The sequence below is a fragment of the Bactrocera dorsalis genome, chromosome 6, assembly GCF_023373825.1.
Source record: "Bactrocera dorsalis isolate Fly_Bdor chromosome 6, ASM2337382v1, whole genome shotgun sequence".
Taxonomy (NCBI): Eukaryota; Metazoa; Arthropoda; class Insecta; order Diptera; family Tephritidae; genus Bactrocera; species Bactrocera dorsalis.
In genome coordinates this window covers 21,758,904-21,772,866 of record NC_064308.1, presented here as the reverse complement: position 1 = coordinate 21,772,866, position 13,963 = coordinate 21,758,904, and the positions used below count along the sequence as shown (strand labels likewise).

Below are 13,963 nucleotides of genomic sequence, written 5' to 3'. Positions count from 1 at the left end.
ATGGTTTTATTACCAATAAATGGCGCCATTTCGTCAGTGGCCCAATGCGATATAAAAAAGTCAACAAGAGCCGTTTTAAAGTTAGAATTTTTTAATTCTTTTGAAAATTATTCGGCCGAATTTGATCAGTTCCAGTTCGCTCGGTATGTTCGTAATTTTTGATCGATGGTGTAAAGTATTGGTCGAATATAACGTCAACTCGTGATGCTCGCATTTGAGTAACCATTTGCAACATTTTTTTAGAAATGCTGCCGAATGTTTTTGGAATATTTTTCATCGTATGCAACATGAAGAATCCATCAATTATTATATGCACCTGTCCCACCCGCTACCCCCCAAAGCCACGATGACTTGAATTTCACATTTTGCCATCGTTCTTACCTATGTTCAAAGCATACTTCAACAAACTTTCAGCTTTTATGAAATGACGAAGGTCTGGATGTCACGGGCTCTTAGACTATAAACTTACGGCCGAAATTGTCATGGTTACTTTACGACGTACCTAAACTACTGCCATTGCCGGATATGCATCCAGTTGAACACCTTTTGGCGTCATTGGAACGAAATACTATGTATATAGGGAAGCTCAATGTACAAGAAAATCAATATTGAAAGAAGCCATTGGAGAAGAATGGGGTAAGATTTCATCCGAGGTATCTAGAACGGGGTTTAAATTACTTGACACACTCACAGTTTCAACATATTTGGGTATTTACATTTTCGACAAATACCAGTATTGCCATTTTCCTGTTATGAAAAATTAATAAACAAATTTTCAGTTTATCATGTAAAGAGACAATGGTTAAAAACATAAAATTGTTTCATACATAGGGATTATCGATGAAACAAATTTCCATTCTAGAAATTGAAATTCAATTTCTGTTTGTAAAATAGATTTCGGATTGTTTGTTGAAAAGTTTGAAAATAAAACAAAACTGTATCAAAAGCGTTAATAAAACAAAATTAGGGTTAACACCACCACCACACAGATGATCATCGCAGGATAGTATTCGTATACATACTATGTATTTAGTTTTTTAGTATTTTATAATCTTTGATATTTATTCAAGGAATTCAATGTCTGCGAAGCCCGGGTGAAATTGGTAAATAATAAATTGGCAGTTACCATAAATCATTTTGTTATTTGTTTTACTAATAAATACATAATTATTCCGAATTTTTTTATTATATAATATACTCAGCTTTTGATGACGACCACAGCAAACGTAAAAATGACTATGGTTAAAGGGGATGCACCTGGAATATGCGGACCCTCAATTGTTAAAGCGTCGCTGTCCAGCTGGTCCTCATAAAACTAAAGGCTGACATCACCGCCGTTCAAGAAATACGATGGACGGGACAAGGATGGAGACGAGTGGGTCCTTATTACATTTACTATAGCATCCTTATAAAAGATCGCATATTTAGTCTGGGATTCGTGGTGAAAAAAGACCATGTCGTCGAGTCCTGGCATTCATGGCCATGGATGGGCGTCTAAGCCACAATTCGCAACAGAGCTAAATTTTTCAACATCACACTGATTTGAGCCTAGACCATGACGGAAGAGCAGGACAATATCACCAAATATGTATTTTATGAGCGGCTGGATCGCCCTTGGGACGACTACCCCGTCCACGATGTAAAAATTATGTTTGGAGATTTTACGCCAGGGTGGGCAAAGAAGACACATCCTTGGTAAAACAGTTCAAATTCAGCCTCCATGGCGAAACCTCTCAAATGGATTGAGGCTGATCGACTTCGCTGAGGCTCGAAATTTGGTTGGCTGTAGTACGCGATTCCAGCAAAAGAAAATTCATCAAGCTACTTCGTTGTCTCCAGATCGAACAGCTCAAAGCCCAATCGATCATGTTGTGTTAGATGGACTATATATTTCCATTGCCCTTGACGTGTGTACGTCCGAGGACTTAACATCGACTCGGACCATTATCTTATAGCAAAGATACGCGCCCGCCTCTGTGCAACAAAGCACGTCCATCAACAAACACAGGGAAGGCACGACGTCGAGAAGCTACGATCACAATCGTCATCTAAACGGCATTCTTTTACACTCCTGGTCTCTGAGAGAATTCATCAACAACGCGGTATAAGGGAACTGTGGGACGGCATTTCAAGTCCCTTACGTACAGCTGCAAGCGATACCATTGGTTTTCGTAACGTTCGAAAGAACAGCAGTTACGATGAGGACTGCCGTGGCGTAGTGGAGAGCAAGCGGACAGCCTAACGCGTAATGTTGCGATCGCCCACAACACGAGTGGAATGCCGAAAGTTGAATACGGAAGAGTGGCGTCATGTAGACAAAAAACGAAAGAGACCGAGACGCATGAGTATGAAGAGCTTAAGAAGCTGGCCGACTAGGGTAATGCTCGAAAATACTATGAAAAAATGTGGCGACTAACGGAAGGTTTCAAGACTGCGGCATACTCAATAGCCGTTAGTTCTGCTTTCTTCAGACTGTTGACTGTCATAATTTCGAAGTCGTACCTTGTAACCAATAACACTACCAACAACATCATTAGCCTTAAAATCCAACACAGAATCACTCAGTAGGTTCTACTTTGGACTAAATAGGCAATTAAAAAGTAAAATTCTCTTTCAAAGAATAAAATCCAATCTCTATAAGTCATTTATTATTCCCGTCCTGCTATATGGTACACAGGCATGGACGATGACAACATCTGATGAGTCGACGTTGCGAGTTTTCGAGAGAAAGGTTCTGCGGAAAATTTACGGCATTTTGCTCATTGGCAACTGCGAGGTTTTGCTATTGCTCAACTTCAGTTTTTTTCAATATCTCTTTACTTAATGAATCTGTTTTTTTTTAAAGCCAATAAGTTATAAAATCTTAAATCTATTTAAAAAGTAGACAGGCTCAAGCAAGTGATTGAGCTGTTTCGGTGATATGTACATTGCTCCTTAGTACGCGGGCAGATATCTTATTTTAAGGCGTGTTGATCGCAGGAATGTACCAAAGCATTAGCCAAAGGGTTTGGGTGATCTCGGAGTTTAGATATATATTTAATTCTGCTGTGTTCTACTTCTTTCCTTGCACTAGGAATACCAAGATATTTATGGATATTTTCACTACGCATATACATATATACCAAGGCGAACACGTGATTGTTCTAGGCATTTTTGATTGGAACCTTTGTAATATATCAATATTAGTTGCACAGGTCGTACCCCACAGTTTAATGCCATACATCCAAATCGGTTTATATCCGACCTTTTTGTCTAGACAAAGTGTATTTAAATTTGCAGCTCTTATCTTCATGTAAGTTATTTTACTAGTGATGTGTTTTCTCCACATGAGCCTTCTATTTAGGTAAATACTTTAGTTTATAATTTACTTTAATTACTTTATTCGCTGGGGATACCAAAATATTGGTCTTAAAATGTAACATGTGATTTTTCCATACAAATTTTTTTTTTAACTTTTTTCGGCGTTCCCTGATACAGAGATAGATCCAGAATTATACGAAGTGTTAAAACCCAATATGGTTCATGGACCTTGCAGACACCACAATCCCACTTCGGTTTGTAGGAGTGAATATGGAAGATAACAACACATGGATCGTACCATATTCGCCACTATTGTCTAATTCACGTTCAAAACTCTTGAGCATTGCTGTTTGGTAAAATCGGTCAAATACGTTTGCAAGTAAGTCACCAAAGGAAGCCACATGGCGGTTATTGGCCTTAAACGAGATAAGATCAGCACGTATCAAATGGGTCGATACGTGAACTGTAATAAAGCGTTTTGTTAGATATTTACTTATACAATTCATGATCGTTTTACGATTGTTGTGCATCTCGCAGTTCATTTGAAGAACAAAATTGACATTGACGAGTCAATTTGCGTCAGTGATCCGTTTGTGAAAACATTGCTCTATTCGGAAATGCATTACGACTAATTTATACAATCCACCCGTAAAACGACGACTGTATTAATGTACGTGGTTCAACTTCATTGGAATCATTGCGTATTGTGAATGGTATGGTGTGTGCAACTTTTTGAGGAGCATGCCAGCAATTGACAGTGAAGACGAAGCCCTGAATCATCCAGTGGTATTTCTAAAATCTTTGGAGAGGCCTGGTATGCGGCCGCATCATTTGCGTCTCAATGTTGGATTTGTCATTATGTTTCGATATCTGCATGCGCCGAAACTGTGTAATGGAACCCGACTGATTGTGACGCAGCTATCGAAGTCAAGGCAGAATGCTTGATTCTACGAATTCTTTTGAGTTCCAACGATTTGCCTTTTCAGTTCGAACGTATTCAGTTTCCTGGGAAAATTGCATTTGTGATGACAATCAACAGGACACAAGTATAGCCGCTAGAAGTGTGTTTTCATGGTTTTCGCACAGCCAGCTATACGTGGCGTGTTCACAAAAAAATGTTGTTTATCAAGCTGCGTTACATTGAAAAAATGTAAACAAATCGCAAATAAATGATTTTCAATACAATATAAATTAAGCTTTCTTTTCGTTTCCAAACACATAATTTCACGCAGCACAACGCCAGCTGGTAGCATAAAAGGACATCATGCCACACCTTATCAAACGCCTGAGCTACATCTACAAATAACTATAGCTGAACAGTACTCTCTGTGCTCAAACGCTTTTGTTATTTCGTTAGTAATTATATTTACTTGCTCTACCGTGGTATGTTTTTCACGAAACGCGAATTTGTGCGTTGGTATTATATTCTTTTCGTGGAGGAAAGGAGACATCTTTGATAGTAACACTTTTTCAAATATTTTAGGAAGACAGGGTAAAAGACCGATGGGTCTGTATGAAGACAGCTGTGTTAAGCCTTTCCCAGGTTTGTCTTTCAAGATAATCTGCGACTTTTTCCATAATTAGGATAGTATCCGAGATTAAGAATTGCATTGAAGAGCAAAGAGGGCACGTCTACAGCAATATTTGATAACTCAATTATCATTTTTGGGGTAATATTATCCTGTCCTGGCGACTTCTTTGAATTGTGTTCTTTCATGAATATGATGATAATTTTGGAAGATGATGCCTTAAAAGAGTCGACAGACTCGCTAGCTATGTTGGGTAAGATTGATAGCTTAAAGTTGTTCTTTGGACAATTAGCCTTTTCTCTGTTACTTTGGCTCCCATTTCCACTCAAGTCAAGACTTGTTCGAATGTTGTTTCATGAAATTTTGAGGTTTCCAAAGGGAATTTTGGCTTGCTTGAATTTGGGCACAACCTCCTTATATACGTTTGGGTGTTAATTCTTCCTCGCTTTTAAGTGATTTTTTAATTTACGCATAGCTTAAATGAAGCTTAATGGAAAGAGAGCGATTTATTTGCCGTATTAGTTTTGCGGGGATACCAAGTTTTTCACGGGTCTTTCCGAAGATTTTACTTTAATATTTCACACAATTCGCTCGATAGAACCTTATACGCGATGTTGCGGAGGCTTATACAACAGTAGTTGGCACAGATCGTGGATCCCTTATTGTGGATTGAGCAGAGCACACTTAAATTCCAATCGTTGGGCATGCTTTCGTTCGACCATATTCTGCAAAAAAGCTGTCGCATGCTCCTTATCAGTTCTTCGCCCCCGTGTTTGAATAGCTCGGTCGGCAATCCATCGGTCCGCGGCGCTTTCTTGTTCTTCAGGCAGGTAATTGCTAATCGAACTTCTTCATGGTCAGGCAATGGAAGGTCTGCTCCATCGTCATATATTGGGGAATCAAGTTCGTATTTTCGAGCATTACCTCAGTCAGCCAGCTTGCCAAGCTGTTCGTATTTGCTATCCGTAAATATAGTTGCTTTATTTATATTCCCGTGGTTTTCTAATAGAGCTTCGCAGGCTTTTTCTATGCCTAGTACTTCCGCTTGGAGGATGCTAGCCGAGTTCGGTAGACGTATAGAGAGAGATATGCCAAGATCAGCGGAGAATACCCCCGTGCCACCGTTTAGTTGGAGGAGTATTTCGTTCAGCGCTACAACCCATTGAAGCGGAGAGAGGATTCCCCCTTGAGGCGTCCCTCTACTCACATAGCTTGTTTGTGTTGTAGCGCCGTTTGGAGCTATAATCTTCCTATTCTCAAGCATCGATAGTATCCATCTGCACACAGTGTCATCTATGCCACCATGTGACAGAAAATTAATTATCGCATTTACTTCTATGTTATTGAAGGCGCCCTCTATGTCTAGAAAAGCAGCCATGGTGTATTGTTTGTGGTGTAGTGATTTTTCAATTACACTTATCACCTCGTGAAGGGCAGTTTCGGTTGATCGGCCTTTTATGTACGCATGTTGAGACTTCGATAACTTCTCCGCCATTATTGTGCTTACTGTACATCTATTAGCCTTTCCAGTACCTTCAGCATAAATGAGGTAAGGCTTATAGGTCTAAAATCCTTGGCATTCTCGTGTGTTCTTCTGCCTGGTTTTGGAAGGAACACAACTTTACTTCTTTTCCAACTTCTTGGGATGTAAGATAGTTGAATGCTAGCTTTGTATATATTTTCAAGCCTTCGAACCAGTGGTTCTACCAGTTTTTGCAACATTATGGGCATAATCCCGTCTGGACCTTCTGTCTTAAATGGTGCAAAACTATTTATGTCATATTTGATTTTGCTTGTGTCTACTATTTGGCTTTGATAATCAGCTGCGTTCAACGGTGGTTCTGATTGAACCCTCGTTGAAGGTGTTTGCTGACTCCCGAGGAAGTGTGTTGTAATTAGTACCTCCAGAGACTCTTTTGCCGAAGAGGTCCAATCACTTCCCTCCGCCCTAATGTAGGCAGTATTAATATGATCTTTGGATAGCATTTTGCTCAGCCTAGCGATTTCTCTGCAACTTTCTTTAGATGTGCAGAAAGATCGCCATGAGTCGTTTTTAGCTTTCCGGACTGCTTTTTTGTATCTTTTCATAATATCTTTATATGGCTGCCAGATTTTCGTTCTAAAACTCTCATTGAAAGCTTTCCTTAGTTGTGTTCTCAAATTCTTGAGTTCACTGTTCCATCAAGGAAGAGAGTTTCCCTTTTTCAAAACTGTTAATGGAGTAGATTATTGAAAGTTGTGTTTAAGATTTTTTCCAACTTCTTTACTTCTGAATCTAGTTCCTAAGGATTTCTGATACTCTTATTGCCTCCCTTTTCGAGGCATTTTGCTGCTCTATTGATAAATTTTTCCCTCGCGGATGCTGAAAAGTATCCAGGAGTGATCCGACATGGAAGGCTCATCGGATACCCTCCAGTTATCCACAACGAGACTGTCTGTGTCTGTTGATAGCGTGAGATCAAGCACTTCCTCCCACCCCGGAAACCTATCAGAGCTTAGGAAAATAAAAGTTGGCTTATCGCCCTTGTTGCATATGCTTAGATTACTATTAAGAATATATTGCAAGAGTGACTCATCTCTGGTGTTTATGCTGGAGCTTCCCCATACGGTGTGCCTTGCGTTTGCATCACACCCTATGAGGACATCTTCCTTCCTATTCTCCTCTACTAGTCTGGTGAGCGGGGCCGATGGTATGTCTTCGTCATGGGCCGAGTAGGCTAAGACCAAGAAGAAAGGCTTTTCGTTCTGTTCCACCTTTACCACTGTGATATCTGCTGTGCTGTAATTAGAACAAAGAAATGCATTTATACTTTTATTGATAAGAATGCATGCCCTAGGTTTACCTTTGTTCCGTGTGTAAAAAATGTTATAGTTGCTGCTGTTTAGCCCTTTTATGGTATCTTCATTGACCCAGGGCTTCTGTACTAGGCTGATGTCGATGCCCCGCTCGTTCATGAGGGTTGTCAGGTTCGCTGTAGCACTCTTCGAGTGCTGCAGGTTTATCTGAACGCATCTTAAGCTATTGGGCATCTCGGGTTTCTTCGATGCCCACATTCCTTAGCAACTGGCTGACATCGTCGACCTCTTCCATGTCGTCTTCGTCAGCCACTTTGTCGCCTTGGAAGATGTTTAGTCTGGCCTTGCGTATTCCGAAGCTGATTTTATAGCCTGTCTTCTTCAGAGCCTCAATGGACTCATCGCAAATGGCCACTAGTATTGGCTTGCTTGCTTTATTCGGTTTTTCCTCCTTGATTAGCTGCCTCTCACCTATACCAGGTATAGATTTGTTCTGCAGCTTAATGCACCTCAGGAGTTTTTCGCCTGTCTCCTCTGGAGGGGGTAGCCAAATGCGAGCACGAGCTCTCATCGGAATGTCCCTGGCGGGTATAAGCCTTAATTGGAGGCCTACAAAGGCGTTGCTGATTTTAGCAACACTACCCGTCAGGAAATCTAGCCAGGCCTGGTCCGCGCCATTGATGACCCTGTAGCCCCTGAGGGTCTCAGCGCAGTCAAAGGACCCGGTGGATTGTCGAGTACATAGCTTAGCAGCATACTCGACAATCTGACGTCGATCTCCACCCATCTCTTCTGTATAGTGCTCGGAGAGGAGGAATTTCCATCTATGATGACCACTTGCAGGCTATCCCTGGCTACATCGCAGAAATGCCTTGCCGTTGTTGTGCTGCTATGTTCACATTCACTCCGCCTCGGTTTTTTAGGTAGAGTTCCTGGTACTTCTGTGATGGAGCGATTTCTTTTCTGAGAAGTACTCTCTCGTTTGCTCTCTTTTTGAGGTTGTGATTGCTTCCTTTTCAGGTAGCTTTCATATTCCTCTACTATTGATTTGAGGCGCTTTATTTCAGCCTCATCAACTGGGGTACCGGCTGCCTGGTCTTTGGCTATCTTCCCTAGTGTGAAGACTGTCCTCTGGTACCGGTTTTTGCTCATCTGATTCTGGGATTTCTTGCGCTTCTTTTTGCTCTCTCCTTTAGCCGCCAGTGCACTTTGGTTGGTGCTCATGGCAGCCTTGGAGGTGGACGCTTCCTCCCTTATAACTGATGTTTTCACTGCTGTATCTACCGGTATACTTTGATTGGTATGTCCGGTAGTACTCTTACTCGTGTCCTGGCTGGAGGCGAGTAATTCGTCCTCTTTGGAGTCCGTAATGGAATTCCTGTACATGTCCTTAGTCGTCGCTGTTGTCGGGAATTTGGTAGTTGGTGCTGTTGAGTTATTGTTCATTTCTGGTCCCACCAGTAGGCCGGAAAGGGTTGGTCACTTGTCCGCAGAGCCGGTATGCGGAGAGAAGGCTTCTATACCTCCGACCTTGACCGGGCATCGGAGGGGACCGTTCGCGATCAGTTATTTATTACCCCCCGCTGACCATTAAGCCCTCGGCACGGGTACCTCGACACCTTGGCTTAGTATTATATTACGAAATCTGCTTGGGGTATTGATACACCGGCTCGTTCCATGAAGTATACTTAAGAGCAGGTCTGCTATTAGTCGACTTTCAGGACGAGAAGACGGTCATCTGACTAGCGGAGATCGCTCCGAAGCTGGAGGTTTAGCCAGGTCCAGTCCTGTGCGCGAAGAGGAGTGAAGAGATACCGCCAGTGAATAACATGATGGCATGGAAGGTAGTCGCGAGCAGCGTCAAGGGGTTGGTGAGGACGGTGGTCTCTCATCGAGCCAATCCTGTGACCTTTAGAACCTACACCATGCGACGGCAGCCTCGGCTATCACCGCGAGGATGTTCAAATCGGATAACCGGGAAGCTGATCCAGGAACCGTGGGATTTCAATATTTTCGTTTGGGGGATTATTTACCATTTGATTACGTCGTGCTTGAATACCGACAGAAAATTTCGTCTTTAAATCTTTATATACAAGGCAACCCCTATAGTATGCAATGTGATTTCCCCTACAATTAGTACATTTTTTATTTAAATACTTTTTTTTAAGAGTACATTTTGAAGTAGGTTGTAGATCACCACAAATCACACAGACACTGCGTAGGGTGCAATGTGCTTTCGTGTGTCCATACTCTTGGAAGTTTGTTCATTCTACTGGACCATTTCTCTTTTGTGGTTCCTCAGCTGTGATTCTGCGATGGAGCAGATATCTTAAATTGTAAATCGGGTGTATTTCATTTTTCTGTAGTTGGTTAGAATTTGGCATCAATTCTATTTTGAACAATGGTTGTTTTACTTTGTTTCTGTTACAAATATTTACTACTGATTTGGTACTAGAGCCACATTTTTCCGATGCTTCTTTAATATCATTAAAGTCTGCCGAAGACTCTATACCTTTTATCACATCTACTAGGCCTAGCTCATCAGTTGCTAAGAGTAGTACTTCTAGTTATTATTTTATAAGAATTTTACAAGACCCTTGCAACTTTTTTCAGTGTATGTTTATATTTTTCTTCATATATGCTTTTTACCATTTCGCGTGCCTGGTTGAAAAGTTTTGATATTGACCGCTGATTTAATTAGACTCGATTTGCTTTTTACATTTATGTATATAGCGATCAATACCATACCATTAGGCATTTAAGGAGTGCCTACGGATTTGGAGGTGAGGCTGCGCAGCGCTCATTATTTTTGTTTTTAATTTTTGAAGTTAAACTTCTTATACGACGCCGGAAAAGGTTGCGATAGATTCTGGTTGCGCAACCTTCCATATAAAAGTAACGCAAGGTTGCGCAACCTCGCTCCATCCATATGAATGTAACGCAACCTTGTCTGCGAAGATGTTCGAGCAGCAAGCGAAGCGGTGACAATCGCCGATCGTTTGTTCGTTTCTTTCGGCACAGCTCGGCTTTTCTACCAACAACACAACGTTGCCATGCTTATGCTGTTGTTGTTTTTGTTTTCGTAGAACAATGTTTCAATTTTTGGTTGGTGACATATTCACATGTGTGCGCATAAATATGTTTGTATGCTTGTGCATTATTGAAGTTATACTTCTTTTTCTTTTCGTTTGTTCTGCGAATTCTCAACTATTTTGTGTGACTTTTAACCCTCGTAGAGACCAACGGTCTGATACACTTAGTCGAGACCAATGGTGCTTGGCTAGGCCCCTATGTGTTTACATACATTTGTATGGAAATACGTGTTGTATTTACGCTCATATATGTACAATATATATAGATTTTTGAAATTTCTTACCTCTCAATTTGATTGAAATCAAATTGACCGCTTTGTTCACGCTTGGCGTAGCAAAAGCGTTCACAAAAAATGTAACATTTTGAGAAAAAATACATTTTTTCTTAACCTTTTAAAGCGCTCTAGCGGCTAAAGTATTTGACTTAGGTTGGTCAAATAAATTGCACCGGTTGGGTAATTTAAAGAGCTTTCAGGAAATGTATAATTCCAAGGCCCAATTGCCCCCAAGGCCCCACCGGGGGCGTGGCAATAAGCGAAAATGGGTTTTCACCATGTCCCCTCCTTTGTTTCACTACAGTTGGGGAGGTATGGGGCCGGGGGAGATCAAAACCATTTTGCGAGTTAGTTCGCCCTTGGGGCTTTCAGGGAAGCCCTCAACCTTCCCTCTATCTCTACCAGGGGCGTCGCAATAGCGTTCACAAAAAATGTAACATTTTGAGAAAAAATACATTTTTTCTTGACCTTTAAAACGCTCTAGCGGCTAAAGTATTTGACCTAGATAAACATACAAACCAATTTGGACATGTAATGAATATGAAAACAAATAAATTAACTGTGCGAAGTGATAGAAACATTCCAAAGTTCATATATTTTCATACAAAACATATGGGGTCTAGCCAAGCACCATTGGTCTCGACTAAGGTGTAATATTATAATATCCTTTTTTCGTCCTTTTCGATACTATATCCTTGAATTTTTTTTTCTGAATTCTATAGACAATAAAATTCTAGGAAGCTACCTGGAAGCGCAAGTCGTTTGCTGCACTCTAAATATATTTAAATAACATTTAAAAACAAAATATGCCTGGCCAGACCCGCTGGTCTCGACGAGGGTTAATTGAAATGCTTTGCGTTGGCCTTTCAAAATTAACACTTCACAGAATCATTTCTGTGCTTTTGAAAAACGACCCACGATGACGAGGTATATCGTTTTATCTGGGAGCGTGAGATTTAAGAAATTCATTTCTAATTTTGTCGTGTGGCATATTAGAAATGATGTTTCTTCGATAATCGCTCGCTTACAATGGATAAAATGACTTCTGAGTGGTGATTTTAATGAATAAATTCCTTTTGGTTGAAATACTCTGCGTTGGCCGTTAAGAAGTTAAGACTATACTTCTCAGGGCATCACAGCAATGTTATGTATATGTATATTGCTGTGATAAATTTATTGCGAAAGCAAATGTTCTACAAATGTATATGTATATTCTAACTTAAACAAAATTATTAGAACCATCGTATGTTTCTTGCATGCATAACCAAATCATATTTAAGTCAGCGCAACCTAAGTGTCAATGGTGGTGATGGTGGTAAGCGCCTAGAATGTCACGATATGAACACTGGTTTGAATCTCAACATAATTTATTTTTAAATTTTTGCTTTTTAACATCGTATACTATACTAATAAAATTTTTTTTTTCTTACTAATAGAAAATAAATTTATCACAGCAATATACATATACATAATATGTATATACATATACATAATATTGCTGTGATAAATTTAATTTCTATTAGTAAGCAAAAAATTAAAAATAAATTCTGTTGAGATTCGAACCAGTGTTCTCATCGTGACATTCTAGGCGCTTACCATCAACACCACCATTGACACTTAGGTTGTTGTTCTAAATTAGCAATTGTTATTACAAATGGTATAATAAAGTTATAATACAGCTATTTTATGCTTTTATTTGTAAAATAACGTCAAGTTTGCTAGAGCTGTGAATAATTTTACATTTTACATATTAGTGGCATCACCACTCTTCCTCATCTCTCTATCTTCCATTCTAACTGTCCCGTGTTTCAAAAGGAGGGAAAACAGTACAATATTATCGTGAATACCGAGCACGAAAGAAAGCAGAGCGGGAAAAGGAGAAATTGGAAATGATAGCTGGCAGCCAACCGAGGAAGAGGAAAACAGCTGAGGAATATCAGAGAGCGCGTAAAAAAGATTCAACGTCTGCTGTTTCATCAATCTCTGCGGGAGCATCTATAACTACTGATGAATCAACAATCGTCAATTCACCGATAACTGCTGGGCTTTCAACGCGTGTTGATGGACTGCAAAAGATATATGGTTCCGCTGAATATTCCCTTCCGCAACGAAGATACAGAACTTCTTTCCGAATTAAAATTCCTTCATTTAGACTTTGCTTTATAAAATGTGCATAATAAAATTATAAAATGTGAATTTAAGTTTTCTTTCATAGAAAATGTTATGCATTTCTGAACACCGCTAAGAAGTATAACTTCTTCCGCGCGTAGGGACTCCACGCACCTGTTTTTTTGTAATATTACTATTGTTGTTTACATTTTGCAAAATCAGAATACACGGAACGAATTAAAAAACATGTCCGCACACCTTGAACGTTCGTATAATCAAAATAATATCAGATGAATATGTATTTTTCGTTATTCACCCTATCTTTCTTATCACGGTTAAATGCACCATTAAAATATTCTAAGGACACAGCATCGTTTTCGTTTTACGACTCAAACCAGGCTGGGAATCCGGGAACTGCACCTACATATATAGGTTATGGTGGCACCTCTTTAACAAAAATGTAGATTCATATATCCTGATGATATACAAAGGCGATGCTGTTCGTGTTGTTCTAATGCATACTTCATATCGGCGGCGAATAGACTCCACATCGTATTTTTAGATAGCTCATAAATTAAAAATGAATAAATGCATAATAATCGGCGTACGCCAGCAGCTGTACCCTCTTACAAAAGATTGTACCTTGTCTATTTAGCTCTGCAGCTCGCATTATTTTCTCCAGCAGCAGACTGAAGATGTCGCCCGATAGGAAGTCGCCTTATCTGGAACTTCGTTTTGTATCGAACGGCTCGGAGAGCTCCTTCCAGATACTGACGGAGCTTTTGGTGTTGCTCAACATCAGTTTACACAGCTGTATTAGTTGTGCGGGATACCAAATTCAGACATCGCGGCATAAAGGCAG

General features: G+C 40.1%; 1 protein-coding gene and 1 pseudogene across 6 annotated transcripts in view; both read left to right on the top strand.

Annotated features, from left to right (window-relative positions):
- LOC105226049 (polyamine-transporting ATPase 13A3) overlaps window positions 1-13,963 on the top strand; it is a 155,906-nt gene that overhangs the window by 87,663 nt on the left and 54,280 nt on the right. The gene's annotated exons all lie outside the window — the stretch shown is intronic.
- Window positions 11,861-12,046, top strand: LOC125779916 (small nucleolar RNA U3; annotated as a pseudogene).